Source organism: Zonotrichia albicollis, chromosome 17 (assembly GCF_047830755.1).
Source record: "Zonotrichia albicollis isolate bZonAlb1 chromosome 17, bZonAlb1.hap1, whole genome shotgun sequence".
In the NCBI taxonomy this organism is placed as follows: domain Eukaryota; kingdom Metazoa; phylum Chordata; class Aves; order Passeriformes; family Passerellidae; genus Zonotrichia; species Zonotrichia albicollis.
This window is the reverse complement of record NC_133835.1, coordinates 12,370,815-12,384,389: the sequence shown is the minus strand read 5'-3', so window position 1 is coordinate 12,384,389 and position 13,575 is coordinate 12,370,815. Positions and strand designations below refer to the sequence as shown.

The 13,575-nt window shown below is 43.6% G+C and overlaps 1 long non-coding RNA gene across 3 annotated transcripts in view; it reads right to left on the bottom strand.

Annotated features, from left to right (window-relative positions):
• Positions 1–324: 324 nt before the first annotated feature.
• LOC141731108 (uncharacterized) overlaps positions 325–13,575 on the bottom strand; it is a 103,810-nt gene continuing 90,559 nt past the window's right edge. For all 3 annotated transcript variants that reach the window (XR_012583030.1, XR_012583031.1, XR_012583029.1), the window contains 2 exons: positions 5,873–7,200; positions 325–2,882 (listed from right to left, as the gene is read on the bottom strand). This is a non-coding gene — a long non-coding RNA (uncharacterized LOC141731108). The remainder of the gene's footprint in view (positions 2,883–5,872; positions 7,201–13,575) is intronic.

The window sequence follows — 13,575 nt, the reverse complement described above, 5'->3', positions numbered from 1 at the left end:
GGGTGGCACCGCCGGCTCCGCCGCCCGTCGCGCAAACACGAGCGGGTGCGGTCTGTGAGCTGCGCTCCGCTCAGACCGGGCTCGTACGGCCCAGCCCGGCCCCACTACGCCAGGGCAAGGCAGCGAGGGGCGGCGAGGCCCGGGCTGCGTGTTGATGACGTCATCACTGCCGGAGGTGGCCGATGACGTCACAGCACGGCCGTTACCGCGATGTGCCGGCAGGGGGCGCGCAGGCGGGTGTGACGTCACGCGAGCGGCGGCTCGGCCCGGCCCGGCCCGGCCCGGCCCGGCCCGGCCCGGCCCGGCGGTTTTGTAAGAGGTTTCGTAACCCGCAGCGCTGGGGCTGCCCCCGAGCGCCTCCGGTCATGGGCGGGGAGCAGCGGCACTGACGGCGCTCGGAAAGCAGCGGGCGCGGCCCCAGACGCACCCACAGGCACCGGCCGTGCTCGGCACTGCCCCAAACACGGCCGCGGGCCATGCTCGGCGCCACCGAGCGCTTCCTTCTGAAATCCCCGCAGGGCCGGGGTGCCGTGGCTCGGAGCGAGCGGGGTTGGTGACAAACAGAGACCGAGTGACCTCTGTGCGCCCCTCACCGCACAGAAATAGCCTCAGTGGAAAAGCACAGGGGAAACGTCCCCGAAACAGATCGGATCACACGGAGCTGACACCGCCGGCCGTGCCAGCATTCCCGGCCAGGCTGGGAGCGCCCACCCGCAGTAAATATCCCGTGTCTGTGCATCCCGACATGAACCGGCAGCTCTGCTACAGAGAAACTGCTGTTCAATGAGATATGCGAGGTTCAGCCAGTAGCAAATTCTTAATTGAGAGCTGTTAAGCTAATACATTTTTTCTGGGCATACCTATCTTGATCCTATATTCCCTGACTCCTTCACCTTATTATTCCTGAGCGTGGCTAACTCTGCTGATCTGCTGGGAGATTCTGAGGCAGCTCTAAATCCATTGTAGCCTGAGTGCCCACCGAGTGATTTTTGCAAAGGATGTTAAAAGTGCAAAGCATTTTGAGAGGTGTCAGTGTGACACAGTTGTGGAAGGCAGTGACCCTGGGACACTGCAGCAGATACCCACCCCTTATCCATCAGGCTGCCTGTAGCCTCTCATCAGGTTTTTTTCCTTTAAAAGAAAAGTTATCAACTGGAAGCAAAGCAAAATGTCATCTCCAAGAAGGAGTCATGCCAACATATGGTGCAGATTAGGAGTTAGATTTCAGCAGTTCTTGCTCATGTAAACTTCAGGCTATTTTAACAGGAGATTTGTTAAAGTAGCTTTCTATATCTGAGTGATAGCAAGTGTGGAGCTACTTATAAACCTGTCCTGTAAGAGAAATAACACAATTATAAATAAAACAGCCAGACTTCAGGAAAATGAAATGCGCATTTGTAACTGCATAATAAAAAGTGGCACATCCTAAACATTAGAATTATTTACATACATTATAATACCATAACATCCAACGGCTTTGTCCCTATGTGTTGTATCTGTCTAATAACTAATAAAATAAAATGAACCATTCTGTCAGTTGAGTTTGTCCAGTCCCAGGCAGTACCAAAATGATCCCTGAGGATGATGATGATGGACAAGAGAGCATAAAAACCTGTGGAAACCCATGATGAGATACCTTAGTCCACATGTGCCTTTCAGGGGCTGTTTGCTCACAGCTGCTAGGTGCAACTGATGCCTGAAATGGGCCTTGTGATTCTGTGTTTCAGATTTTGGCAGAGCAATCCCCTTGGCATGGCTAAGAAATACTGGAAATTGCTCTGGGAATTCTATGGGAAAGTGCTCTGGGGTCCCAAGCTCAATGAGGCATGAAGATTTTGTATTGCCAGACCCATGTTTGCCAGAAGGGAGGTGTGACTTGTTCCCTTTAAGCAGCCTCATAAAAATCTCCTGATTTTGACCAAAAAGCATAAATATCAGGAAATAACTCACAACCCAAAAATCTCTTTATCTACAGCATTGTACCCAGGTCATTCCTGCTCTCCACAGTGGGTACCTAAACCCCAGATTGTCAAACCCAATCAAGCCTACACTATTATGTGAAAATCCAGGTATTGTGTTTCTATTTGGAAGGCAAACAGCACCCTGGTTCAGAGCCCTGCTCCTGAGATCAACCAGGGCACTCTGCAGCACAAAATGTCACTGAATTGCACCCTGGGAAGGGTTTGGTGACAATGGCAGTGACTCAGGCTGCACTTGTGAGGGAAATGCATGCCTGAAGTGCCATTGATCATGGGTCACCAGAGCCGAGCTGGGCAGAGGTGACACTGCAGGGATGGTACAGGGAGGGGTGAGAGGGGAAGGCTCTGAGCTCACCTGCTGTGCTCCCTGCCATGGCCTCTGGTTGCTGCCCTGCTTCAGGTATCACAGCTCTGCACTTCTCACATGGCACCTGAGGTGTTCACTGTTTCTTACACTAAAGAAAATTGTATTTTGTGGTGTATTTCCCCCCTGTCATATTCTGAAGTATGGCTGTGCTGCAGTAACACAGCACAAGTTCCTTGATCTGAAATCCAAGTTTTATTGGTGTGAAATACTGGTATTCACAGGCAATATTAAGAAAAACCATTCAAAAGTCTTGCTCTTTTCTTGAGCTGGAAAAACAAATTCCCACTCCCTCTGTCAATCTGGCAGTTGAAATGATAGAAAATATGTCTTTTCCAGACATACCTCTTCAGTGACTTCCATGGTACAATTCCTCATGGCTGCCCAGCTACAAACACTTTCATCAGCTGTCAGTCTCCTCATGCTTGGCTCTATTTTCCTGAATGTACTTCTCTGAGAAAACTTTTGTTGGATAGCAAAGCTCCTTTTCAGTGCTTCCAGAATTGGCTCATTAATTCCTGGCAAGTCATAATGCATCCCTGCATGACAAGGTCACATCAATCAAATGGTGCTTTTAATAAAAAATACTTTTACTGACAGAAAGCAAGCACAGCAATACCTCAGGGTGGTACCAACTCCTCCATTTTTGCCCATAATTTAATGGGAATTTTGTTCAAGTAATTTTGATCCTTCCAGATTTCTGATTAATATCTAAAGAAGACACCAATGAGGAAATGCCACCACTACAGAACATTCTGGAAAAGTGGTGTTAGGCACAAATGAGTTTCCATGATGAGACATTTGTTAGGTGAGAACAGAGCTCACACTGTGGCAGGGATTAACATGCTTTGGTGCATCTCTTTGTCTCTTCAGAGAATCATAAATGGAATAAAAATACTTCCCTTTCAACACTGAAAATGTGTTTTTATTGAAGTAACCAGCATTCTTTACCAGTTTTACCTCCTCTGCAAGGCATCAACAGTTTCACTGCTGATGTTGAGTCCTGACAGTGCTCCCACTGCTGCAGCAATCTGCCCTCCCACCCCAAAGCCCTTCACCTTCCTTCAGAACAGATGTTGTCCCAAATTCCTCATACTGAGGCCTGGAGCCCTCCTTTGGCCCAGGGCAGAGGGGAAGGAGCAGAATGCAGCAAAGAGCCCTGGGGAGCCCTGAGCTCCATGAACCTCCCAGCCTCGGGCAGGGGAGCAGCGCTGGGGCAGCTGGCCCTGGTGCCACCTGAGGACAGTTATTTCTGTCCTGGGCTGCTCCTGTTGCTCTGCGACAGCTCTTCACGTGGCCAGGATGAGCCATGTGAGGAACAAGGCACCAAAATTTCTGTTTGCACAGTGAGCCATAAAGAAATGGAGAAATGACAGGAAGGCCCTGCTGGTGCTGCAGAGCAAGAACAACTGATCAGGGCTGATTTGGCCAGTGCTGTGCACCCCAAAACGCCCTCTGGAACGAGCTTGGCTTTAGCCAGACCTGCAGCAGTTCTCTCAGTTCAGTGCATTTGTTCTCCACCTGCTGACAAGCACTGACTCGTTTGTATCATGCAATTCTGTTTAATTCAACTAAAACACAGAGCAGTGCAAGACACCAAATGCCTGTGTTTGTTTCTGCACTTTAGCAGTTGACCAGAAGAATTTTGTTTTCTATCCTGTAGTGTTTGCTTCCTCCCTCAGTTTGAAGAAAAAACAGCTCATAGAAATAGCCAACAAATCTCCTTCCCTTACTCCTTCATATTCTACCAGAAATAGCCATCAAGTTGCCTAGGAAATACAAATAAAAATTTTTACAGATTATAATTTTCTATCTTCAGACTAATACCTGTCACTCCCTAAGAAGAAGTGAAATGCCAGTAACCACATCAGCTTTCAGAGAAGAGATGCAGGTGTTCATATCATTACTAAGAAATCAGTTGGAGTCAATTCCTGCCTTCTGTGTGGAAAAACCACGAGAGGGGGCTGGATCACATGTGTTGTGTGTGTATTCCACTCCCTGTGTGTCCCTGTGAGAACAGGCTTTTAGAGTTCAGTTTGCACAAGTCCTCATCTGTGATTTAGCAGCTTTTCTCCCCTTTGCAGATATTGGTCACCACAGCTACAATTACACTGCACAACTCTCTGGGATGTGATTTCAATCAAGCTGCTCTCAGGTAACCTGAGAACAATTCAGGGTGCAAATGTCCTGTTGTGAACCTGTGCACTCAGTGTCAGATAAGAGCCTTTGGTACTTAATGGAAAAGCCAAGGACATGATTCACAGAATGCAGCTGAAGAAGCTCTCAACTTCTTGAGAAAGTGAGGGAGGGATATGTTTTAAAAAATTTAGGCAGTCTTTTGTTGGAGAGAGAATGGTCTCTTCATCTTGACCATGGATTTGCTTTTTCTTGGAGGAGCTCTGAAAACAGAGTTGCAGTCAGAAGGGATATGAAGGAGTGCTATAGAAGGTGGTAAATCTCCCAAAGATCCTCCTGTGGATCTCCCATAGTGCCCACAGAGGGAATGGAACACCCCAGAGAGCCTCTCTGCAAACCTACAGGGTATTCAGACTGAGCATCACAGGATCAATAAGCAAAATCTATTTAATACTCCAATCACATTTGAAGTTGTTCTCAACAAGTGAAAACAAAAGAATTAATTATAAGATCTTCAGAAAGCTGTGGCCTGATGTGGAAGGACAGCTTGGGATCTGAACTGCTGATTGGTGATGCTGCTGCACTGCTGCTACAGCCACTCAGTTTTAGCTGATTGGAGCTAAGAACATCAAGGGGAGACAGAGATTTTGTTACCTGCCATTTAACATCTCTCCCATCCCCTGCACACCTTGAAGAACCCTGCCCAAATCCCACCAGTATCCTGCCCCCTTTACCCAATAAATTCAAACCCAGACATTATCTTTTCCTCATAACACAGAGTTTAAGTTAGGTCACATTAAAAATGTGCATTTTAAATTGAGTGATCTGGGACAGCCATTTGATTTTCAGTTCCTTTTTGTTTTATTTTTCTGCCATAAAATGTGCCAAGAGGTTTAGAGCTGCACACCTTCAGAGTGCTGTTGCCTCATATACCTTCCTTACCCAGCATGTGATACATCTCCTGCAGTTGGGAAACACTCTGTCTAACACTGCCTACACTAACCAGGCTCTGGCACTGTTTATATAATTTGAATGCAAATAATTATTTTTCTTATCAGCTTCCTCCCCCACCTGACAACATCCAAAATGTAAACGCCCTGCACACAGGATCCCACCCAGCTGGCCTGAGCTGCTTCTGACACTCACGCTTCCACCTGCCCTCTGGGCTGCTTTGTTTTAACACTCTCCAATTACTACAGAGAAATGATTTACCACCTTGCACAGCTGTGCTTGCCTTTATGTGTGGCAGCAGAGGGCTGAAACAGGTACATGGCCCTTAAATGGCTTTTGGCAAGGAATGATCTGGTTTCAATTTAAAAACTGACTCAGAATTTGTAACAAGGTAGGTGCTGCTTGACTCATTCTGACTTTTTAATTTAGGTTGTGCAGTTACCTTGATTTGCAGAGTTCAGGCAGTTGGATTATGGCTCCACAAACATCTTGTCTGTGTCAGGAGTGGGAGCAGCAGCTGCCAGCAGGTGTTAGACCGAGCACAGGTCCACGGTGGTGCACAGCTCGTGGATCAAGGGGACTGTGCTGTTGTCTGGGAAACAGTCTCTGGAACTCTGAGAGTGTGGCAGATCCCAGCCAATAATGTTTGCTCTTGCAAGCATCACAAATGTGCATGTGATCAAGTAGGCAGATGATAATCACATGTTATCTCCCACAACTCATGAGCAAGCACAGTAACAGCACAATTAAAGACAAAACCACAAATTCTAAAGGACTTTGAAAATGCTGATGATTTTGTGTTGTTTGGAGATAATCATGTTTCTCTCCCAGTCATTCTTGTGTAATTCAAAAGATGACAACAGTTCTATAAAAACACTGTGCTCTCAAATATTTGTTGGGTGCAACTTTCAGTGCAAAGCCTGAAGTGATGAGAGGTCATGGTCAGAATTATGTATTAAATCACAAGCATAACTCATGGTCTTCAGACCTTGCTCCCTTGTCCAAAATTTCTGTCAAACTCTGTTTCAGAAATCTTGGGCTCTATCAGCTATCTTTGGACATGGTTTCAAGAAACCACAACCTGAAAATAAAAGTTGTGACTTTGTCATATACAAAGTACCACATGGAAGTGGCCACTTAGTCACCAGTGCTGACATCCTCACTGTCACCAAGGCAATGCTTAACTGTCACCAAGACAATGATCAAATCAATAATAAACCAAACAGCCTTGGAGCATGTAGGCTTTCATGTGCCTGAGGGGATCACACAGCTCTGGTGAAGGCAAGCCATTAAATTGTTTTTCTTCTAAGTTTTGCAGGCCAGAGAACAGGTGGATCCTGGATTTCAGAGTATTTCTGCTGTCCTTAGTGCTGGGATTGTGTTTGTTATTGCTTTGCAGTCTCAGCAACTGAGAGCACAAAACCTCCTCTCTTCTCAGATCTTTAACAGGAACAGCAACTTAAGGCTCAGTCCCAGCCTCTCATCTGGGCCTGACAGTGGGAATTCCCAGCCCCAAACTGGGAAGAAACGTATGGACAGGACTGGCAAGTCACAGGGAAACAGCAAACATGGAAATCAAAAACTGCACCTGAAATAATCCTTGTCCTTCTGGGGATGAGGTGCTTCGACAGTTTTAAATTTTTAATATCTTATCTGGCCACTGGTGGTTTCCTGTTTGTAGCTCCACTAAAAATAGTTCTCTCCTTCTCTCTTCCAAATAGCCTTCTGAGGGCTTCTCATGAGTTCATTTCATCCAGCCTAAGGGATAAACTATAAAAGAAAAAGAAATAAAAAATATTAATCAAATAGGAGAGTTTAAAATGGAAACATAATGCAAGGATCTTCCATGCAAACAAAGTAACAGAATACTCTTCATGCACAGTGGGACAAAAGTATTTTCTTTCATGGTGTGCTCTAATAACTTTTTAAACTGTAAAGTAAGCAGACTCCATAAAATTCCCACTAATGTAAAAGTCATAGATTCCTTTTAGGAAAAATCAAAATCAAAGGCCATGAGATGGCATGATCAAAACTGTCAGAGTGCAGCTTGATAAAATGCCTGAATCTGCATTTCCTGTAGCCACTGACTGACAACCCAGGCCATGGGGGCTTTTTTATGTACTTAGCTGTGAAATAGTACAACACTTAAAGAAAAGTGAGAGGAATATGTGGGAATACTTATAATCTTGGAAATCTTGGAAGAGAACTCCACTCCATTCTGTCCTGATCCAAAGCCAAACACATTTAACAGGCCTGCACAAAGCAGCTACACACAGACCAAGCAGATTGGAATCAAACATACACAACAACTTGAGGAGGGTCTAAGAATTGAGTAAATATTACAAGAACATATGAGCTGTTAAAAATCCATTTGCAGAGCAGCCCTGGGTGGGTTGCACTTGGGAAGGACTGGATGCAAAATCCTCACAGCCTGGACTCAGACTCTTCTAGGCCTTCCACCACCCCCATTATTGTTAATTAGCAGAGCTTCATTAGTGATGATTAATTAGAGAGCCCTTTGGGAGAAAACAGCTTTTTCACCATTGTGCTGCCTAGACTTAATGTGCTGCTGAAATGAAGCTGTCTGCAACTTAGTGTTTCAGCAATAATAAGAGGAATAAGCCACGTGTATAAATAAGAAAAGTTAAATTGCATGCACATGAGAAATCATCAGATTTATCCCAGTATGATTAAGTCAGCTTGGATTATTCCATCTCCTGAGGATGGATATATGTTCTCTGTTACGAGTACTGAGTCCAAAATGTCAACAGACAGATACAAACTGAAGTTAAAAATATTTTTTAAAGGAATAAGTAGTTTTAGCATTGACTACTCTTCTCACAAAACCATTTTAAATGCAGTTTTTCATATATATGTCTTGCATAGTGTATATTAAAGCACTTTCTGCCTAGCTGCCTCAATTTATTTTTTCTCTAAATGGAGTCATTTAGGAACCACTTCCAAGTTGCTGCATATATATCAGTTCTAATGCATTGATTCAATGGGATATCCAGCAGGTTCATGATTAATAAGATGGCAAAAATTGAGTTTAAGCTTCTTAGTATCAATTTTTGGTTTTCATGCTCAAAAATAAGAGGAATTTTTATACACACTTTCTAGTGATGAAAAACTGTGAGTATCCAGGAGCTCTCTGAAATACACAAAATACTGTAAAACACTAATTATTAAAAATAAAGGTCTTTAAAAGGAAAGATGAAGAGCACAGCTCTTCTTTTTAATCAAGATGTGCATTGTGTGTGTCTTCAAAGGCAGGAGCTCCCAAGTGTGCAGTGGGATGAGTAGCACAGGAACAGGAGAAACAAATCCTGTGTGAGCATGGGCACTCGTGAGCAGGACTCACACAGGGGCTGCTGCTGCCAGGTCCATCAGTGAGGGGGCACCTGGCAAGGAGACCTCTAAGGAATATTATTGTATTAATAAAAAGCATCCACAAAGCTTCATTAATCACAAAACTTGGAGACAACCCAGTATCAGCAACAACTAAAACTTATTTAATTTGCTTACTCCAAACTCGGTGTTTGTTCCCTTTGTAAATGTGTGTTTCAGAGTGTCACATATCTTAATCCTTGCTGATAAAGGAGGCTGTAAAGATTTTAAAGGAAAAAAAATTGATTATGATAATGATGATGATGATGATGATGATATTGCTGAGGTATCACTGCCTCCCTCTCAAGAGGGGAAAAGATCTGGGTTTCAAAACTGACACATTTCTGAGTAGCTTTTGTTTTCCTGCTTCCTTGAAGTTCACTGGAGGTATTTGAATTATACTCACAAATTCATTATGTTTGGGGGATTTCTTTATACATTATAAATTGTAATCAGAGATATTCAGCTATTCAGTGTTAGGAAATGTTCCCTTTACAAGCCATAATAACCAGTATTTGGTGTAGGAATAAAGAGATAGGATATAACCTTCTTAGGATGGTTTGGGTTGGAAAAGACCTTCTTGGTGAAGATGATTTTGATTAAATAAAAAAAAGAAAGATAAAGATAAAAATGTGAATTTACAGTCTTAAGTTGCAGTAACTACATGGAAAAATCAATGTAATTGGGCAGGAAGCTCTTTACAGCTGGCTATTAACCTGAACAGCACATTTTATTTGTTTTGCTTTAGTGTTCCTGATTCTTTGATGGCTTTATTGAAGAAAATATAAAATACTCATGCCCACAGAACTCTAGTGAAATATGGAAGTAGTAGTATCTCAGATGTTACAAATATGAAAATGTTGAGGAGATTTTCTAGGATCAGCTAAGGACTCAATTCCCAGGAAAAAATTAGTGGGAGTTGAGCTTCCAACTCAAACGTTCTCTTTTCTGAAATCTGCCTTGGATGGCTTTCCTGAGACAAAGAACAGTTCACCTGGAATTAAAATTGAGAATTCCCAGTTCAGTCATGTGAGCCACATTTTCTGCCTGTACCTTCTTCTGAATTTCATTTCCATGCTGCCACATAGGATGGGTATGTGAGGGAGCCCTTGCACAGAACATGGCACCAAAATTTGCTTTTCTGGAGTAGTTTTGTGAGTGATTGTTGGGGAGGACAGACCCATCTTTCCCCCAAACCTTTGCTGGTGGCAGGGATTGGGAGAGGTTGGTAATTATTGAAAGGGCAAGGTAATTCTAATGTATATTTTTTTCCATTGCTGTATTTATAATGTAGAGAAGCCTTGAGGATTTTACTAAATTGCCATGTACTTCAGGGACTTAGTTTTATTAAAATGAATCCTGCAAGGATAATTTAGCAATGGATCTTTACAAACACAATCACTGAAGTGCTGACATGAGTTGAGCTGTTCAGAGGACTGTTTCCATAGCAGCACACAGCTACAGCAGGTCCTCAGAGACACAGGATGCTGTTTCCATGGTAATAGAACATCTGAGCCTCCAGGATGCACAGAAATCCAGGATGAAAAACAGGAACTAACATTTTAGATTAAAGAGATTTCCTTCTTCACACTTGGTGTGTTTAGCCACTTGTCGCCTTTTTGCCTTGCCTAGGTTTTAGGCTGGTGACTCTCTTGAACTTGTTTTTCTAAAACAAGAGGTGGTATCTGGACATTCTGTCTGTCCACACCTTACAGCTTTTTAAACTGATTTAATTTGATTCCAGCTCCAGTGTGTCTCTGGCTGGGGTCAGCACAAGGAGTGGTGGCACAGCTGCTGGGACATCCATGCAGGGAATTCAGCTGCTTTCTGTCCTCAGCTGGAGGAGCAGGAAAGAAAGGGCAGAGGTGCAGGATCAGCACTTATGGTGGTCACAAAGCACCTCAAATAGGCAATGGTAACAAGTAAATGGAAAGTGCTAGAAGGCAGCACAGGAACAATTTCAGGGTGGTAGGAGAGTGCATGGAGCCACAGACAGTGCAGTGTCACTTTTTGTTTTAAAACATGAATTATGTCCCTGCTAAGTAATACCAGTTGTTAGCAATGCTGGTACTCTCAGTTCTTTGTGCTTTTCCCATGTTTCTGCATCCTGAATTTCCGAGATCCTTAGCTGTAAAAATTCTTTCAGATTATTCTACTGGGGTCAAATCACAAAGGATCTGTAATGTGCTAATACTGAGCAGATTCACAACAGAGCCTGTGCACTCCTTTGCAGGAGACCATCAGAAATTGAAAATCATCCAAGTAAAGAGCATAATCATCACTATTTTCAGTAATTTCAGAGCACCATGTATGCAGCCTGAGCCAGGCTGCAGTCAGTGTCTGGCTGCTGAAGGTTTTTCTGAGCATGTACCCAGGATTTCAGGACAAGGAGATAACATGTTAATAGCTGAAAAACTGCTGATACAATTTCAGTGTCTGCTTTTGAAAATCAGAACCATTAATGGTGTCAATAAATTTGAAAAAAGCCATAGTAATCCAATTACTGCTATTTTAAAACACTCAGGTTCCTTTGTAGCTATGGAAACAAAAATGCAGACATTAATGAGCAAGGGGGAAAAACCCTGGTGTTTCCTTGACGACAGATAAAAGCAAAGCTCCATGAGACCCAAAGGAGAGAGGAACAGAAATACCTCTCACCATGACAGACAGCTGAAATCCAAGTCCAGTGCAACAATAAACCTCCCTCTGCCAGGAGTGCTCCTTCACAGCACCATTCCCTGCAGTTCCCCTTGCATGAGGCACTCGGGGCCAGAGCTGCAGCCTTAGGGCACGTGGGGAGAGCTGGAGCCTCCTGGGGCACTCCTGGGCCAGGTGAGTGTGGTGTGGAACCTGGAAAAGCTCCTCAGCCCCAGGGGAGAGGCAAAGGGCCAGATCTGAGCCTGCCCTGCTGCTCTGCAGTGTGGATGTGACTCATGTGGATCCCGGTGTGGGCACTGGGGACAGCACCACGGCACCCCCAGGGCTTGGAGAGCTCCTGTTCCCTGCAGTGCACCCTGAATTCAGCGTTCATATGGACATTTATCTATAGCAGCTCTTCACCAAGTGACAATCTGTACAAGTGGTAGATAAAAGTATGACACAGATACAAGCAGCGTGCAACTGCTGCTGTTATCGCTTGAAATTTAGCTGGCAGCTCTCACAAAATTCACAAAATATTGTTTGCCAGAGGAACTCAACATTGTTCAAAGATAACCTAAGAGTGGAATTGAGACAGAGCTAAATAAGAAGACACCAGTCAGATTACAGGGCTATTTTTCAGTGGATAGCATAGAGCAGAATGCAATATTGATATGTACAATGATTAATAAAATAATAAAGGGAAGAGTTAATTGGCAAGTTTCTTCCAGGTATTTTGGAAGAGCTGAACTTTCAAAAAGGTCTCATTTTAACTCTATCCAGCATATGGTATAAGTGAAGATCCCTTCCTAATGGGAAGGACAGTGCATCAATTGGTTCAAAATCCTACATTTTGGGGTGTCAGTAGCAATAAAGAGCTGGACACTGAGCTACAGAAGTGTAAGGTTTCCTTGACAACACGTTGGGAAAAGACACAACTATGCAGAAAGTTATGGGGAAAATAAAAATAAATGCAGAATTGAGTAGTCTGAGTGGTATGGACCATGGGTTTACTGGTGACTGGTGCTGGCCTGGGGTCACAGTGATGGGAATGTTCTGCTTCTCTATTTGTAGTTACTGATGCTTCCTTTTATGGGTTTTGACATTGATCTGAGTTGGTTCAAGTGATCAATGACCCTGTCAAATTCTATTCTCTTGTTCTGTAAAACACATTAAAGTCAGTGTACTTGGTGGGCTTTAGAATGTTCTGACTACTGTCAGTTGCTCTGAGTTATCTGTTTTATATCTGTTTTTCTGTGACAAATAAGAAACAGATGGAAAAATGAATACATCTGTAGTTTGTGCATGTACAAACCACTGAACCTTGCTGCCTTTTCGAGTTGGAGCAACTGTTCCTCTGAAAGCTGCATTGCTTCTAAGTGTGTCATAATGGAAATTATTCATGTTTGTGATGTGATATGCCTGAAAAAACTACAGCTCATTAATCCTGGAGCCTATAGGACCTGAAAAGACTCTTCCTATTCCTCCTGCACATCATCTCTGTTGTGAGGCACCATAACATCCTCCACTTTTTAACCTTTCAGCTGTCAGCAAAAGGAACATTTGGGCAAGGAGGAGGAACTGGAGCTCTTCATTCCCACCCCATCACCTGATACTTGAGGAGCAAAGCTGGACTCATCTGCTTTTTCTCTCTGATGTCCAAGATTTTTCTTGGATTTTAGGCTATCCTTGTAAATTAGTCCATAAAACAGCCCTTCACCATACCTGCTTATGGTGAATTAATCCTAAAACCCCAAACCAAATAAAGCCCCAAATCAAACTGTGTGATGATTCAGCAGTTAGAGCCTTACCTAACTCACATTAAAACTACATTTGGAAAAAAGGTCTGTGGGATTTTAATGGAAGATTGTTTGAGGCTGGACTTTTTCCTTTTTTTTGTTCCTTTCTCCTTTGGGTGAGTATCTGCCTGTCCAGCCCTGCTGTTGGGCTGTGGAAAGAACCCAAAGTACTTTAAAGGAAAAATTCAGTTCTTAGTGAAACTGAGGTTGTGTCTGCAACCAGCTGAACCTTTTCAGCTTTGTGGCTGCCTTAGCATTTTCTCAGAAGCCTTGAGTCTTTTTCCTATGGGATCCATTACTTTTGCCTTCTCTTTTAATTTTC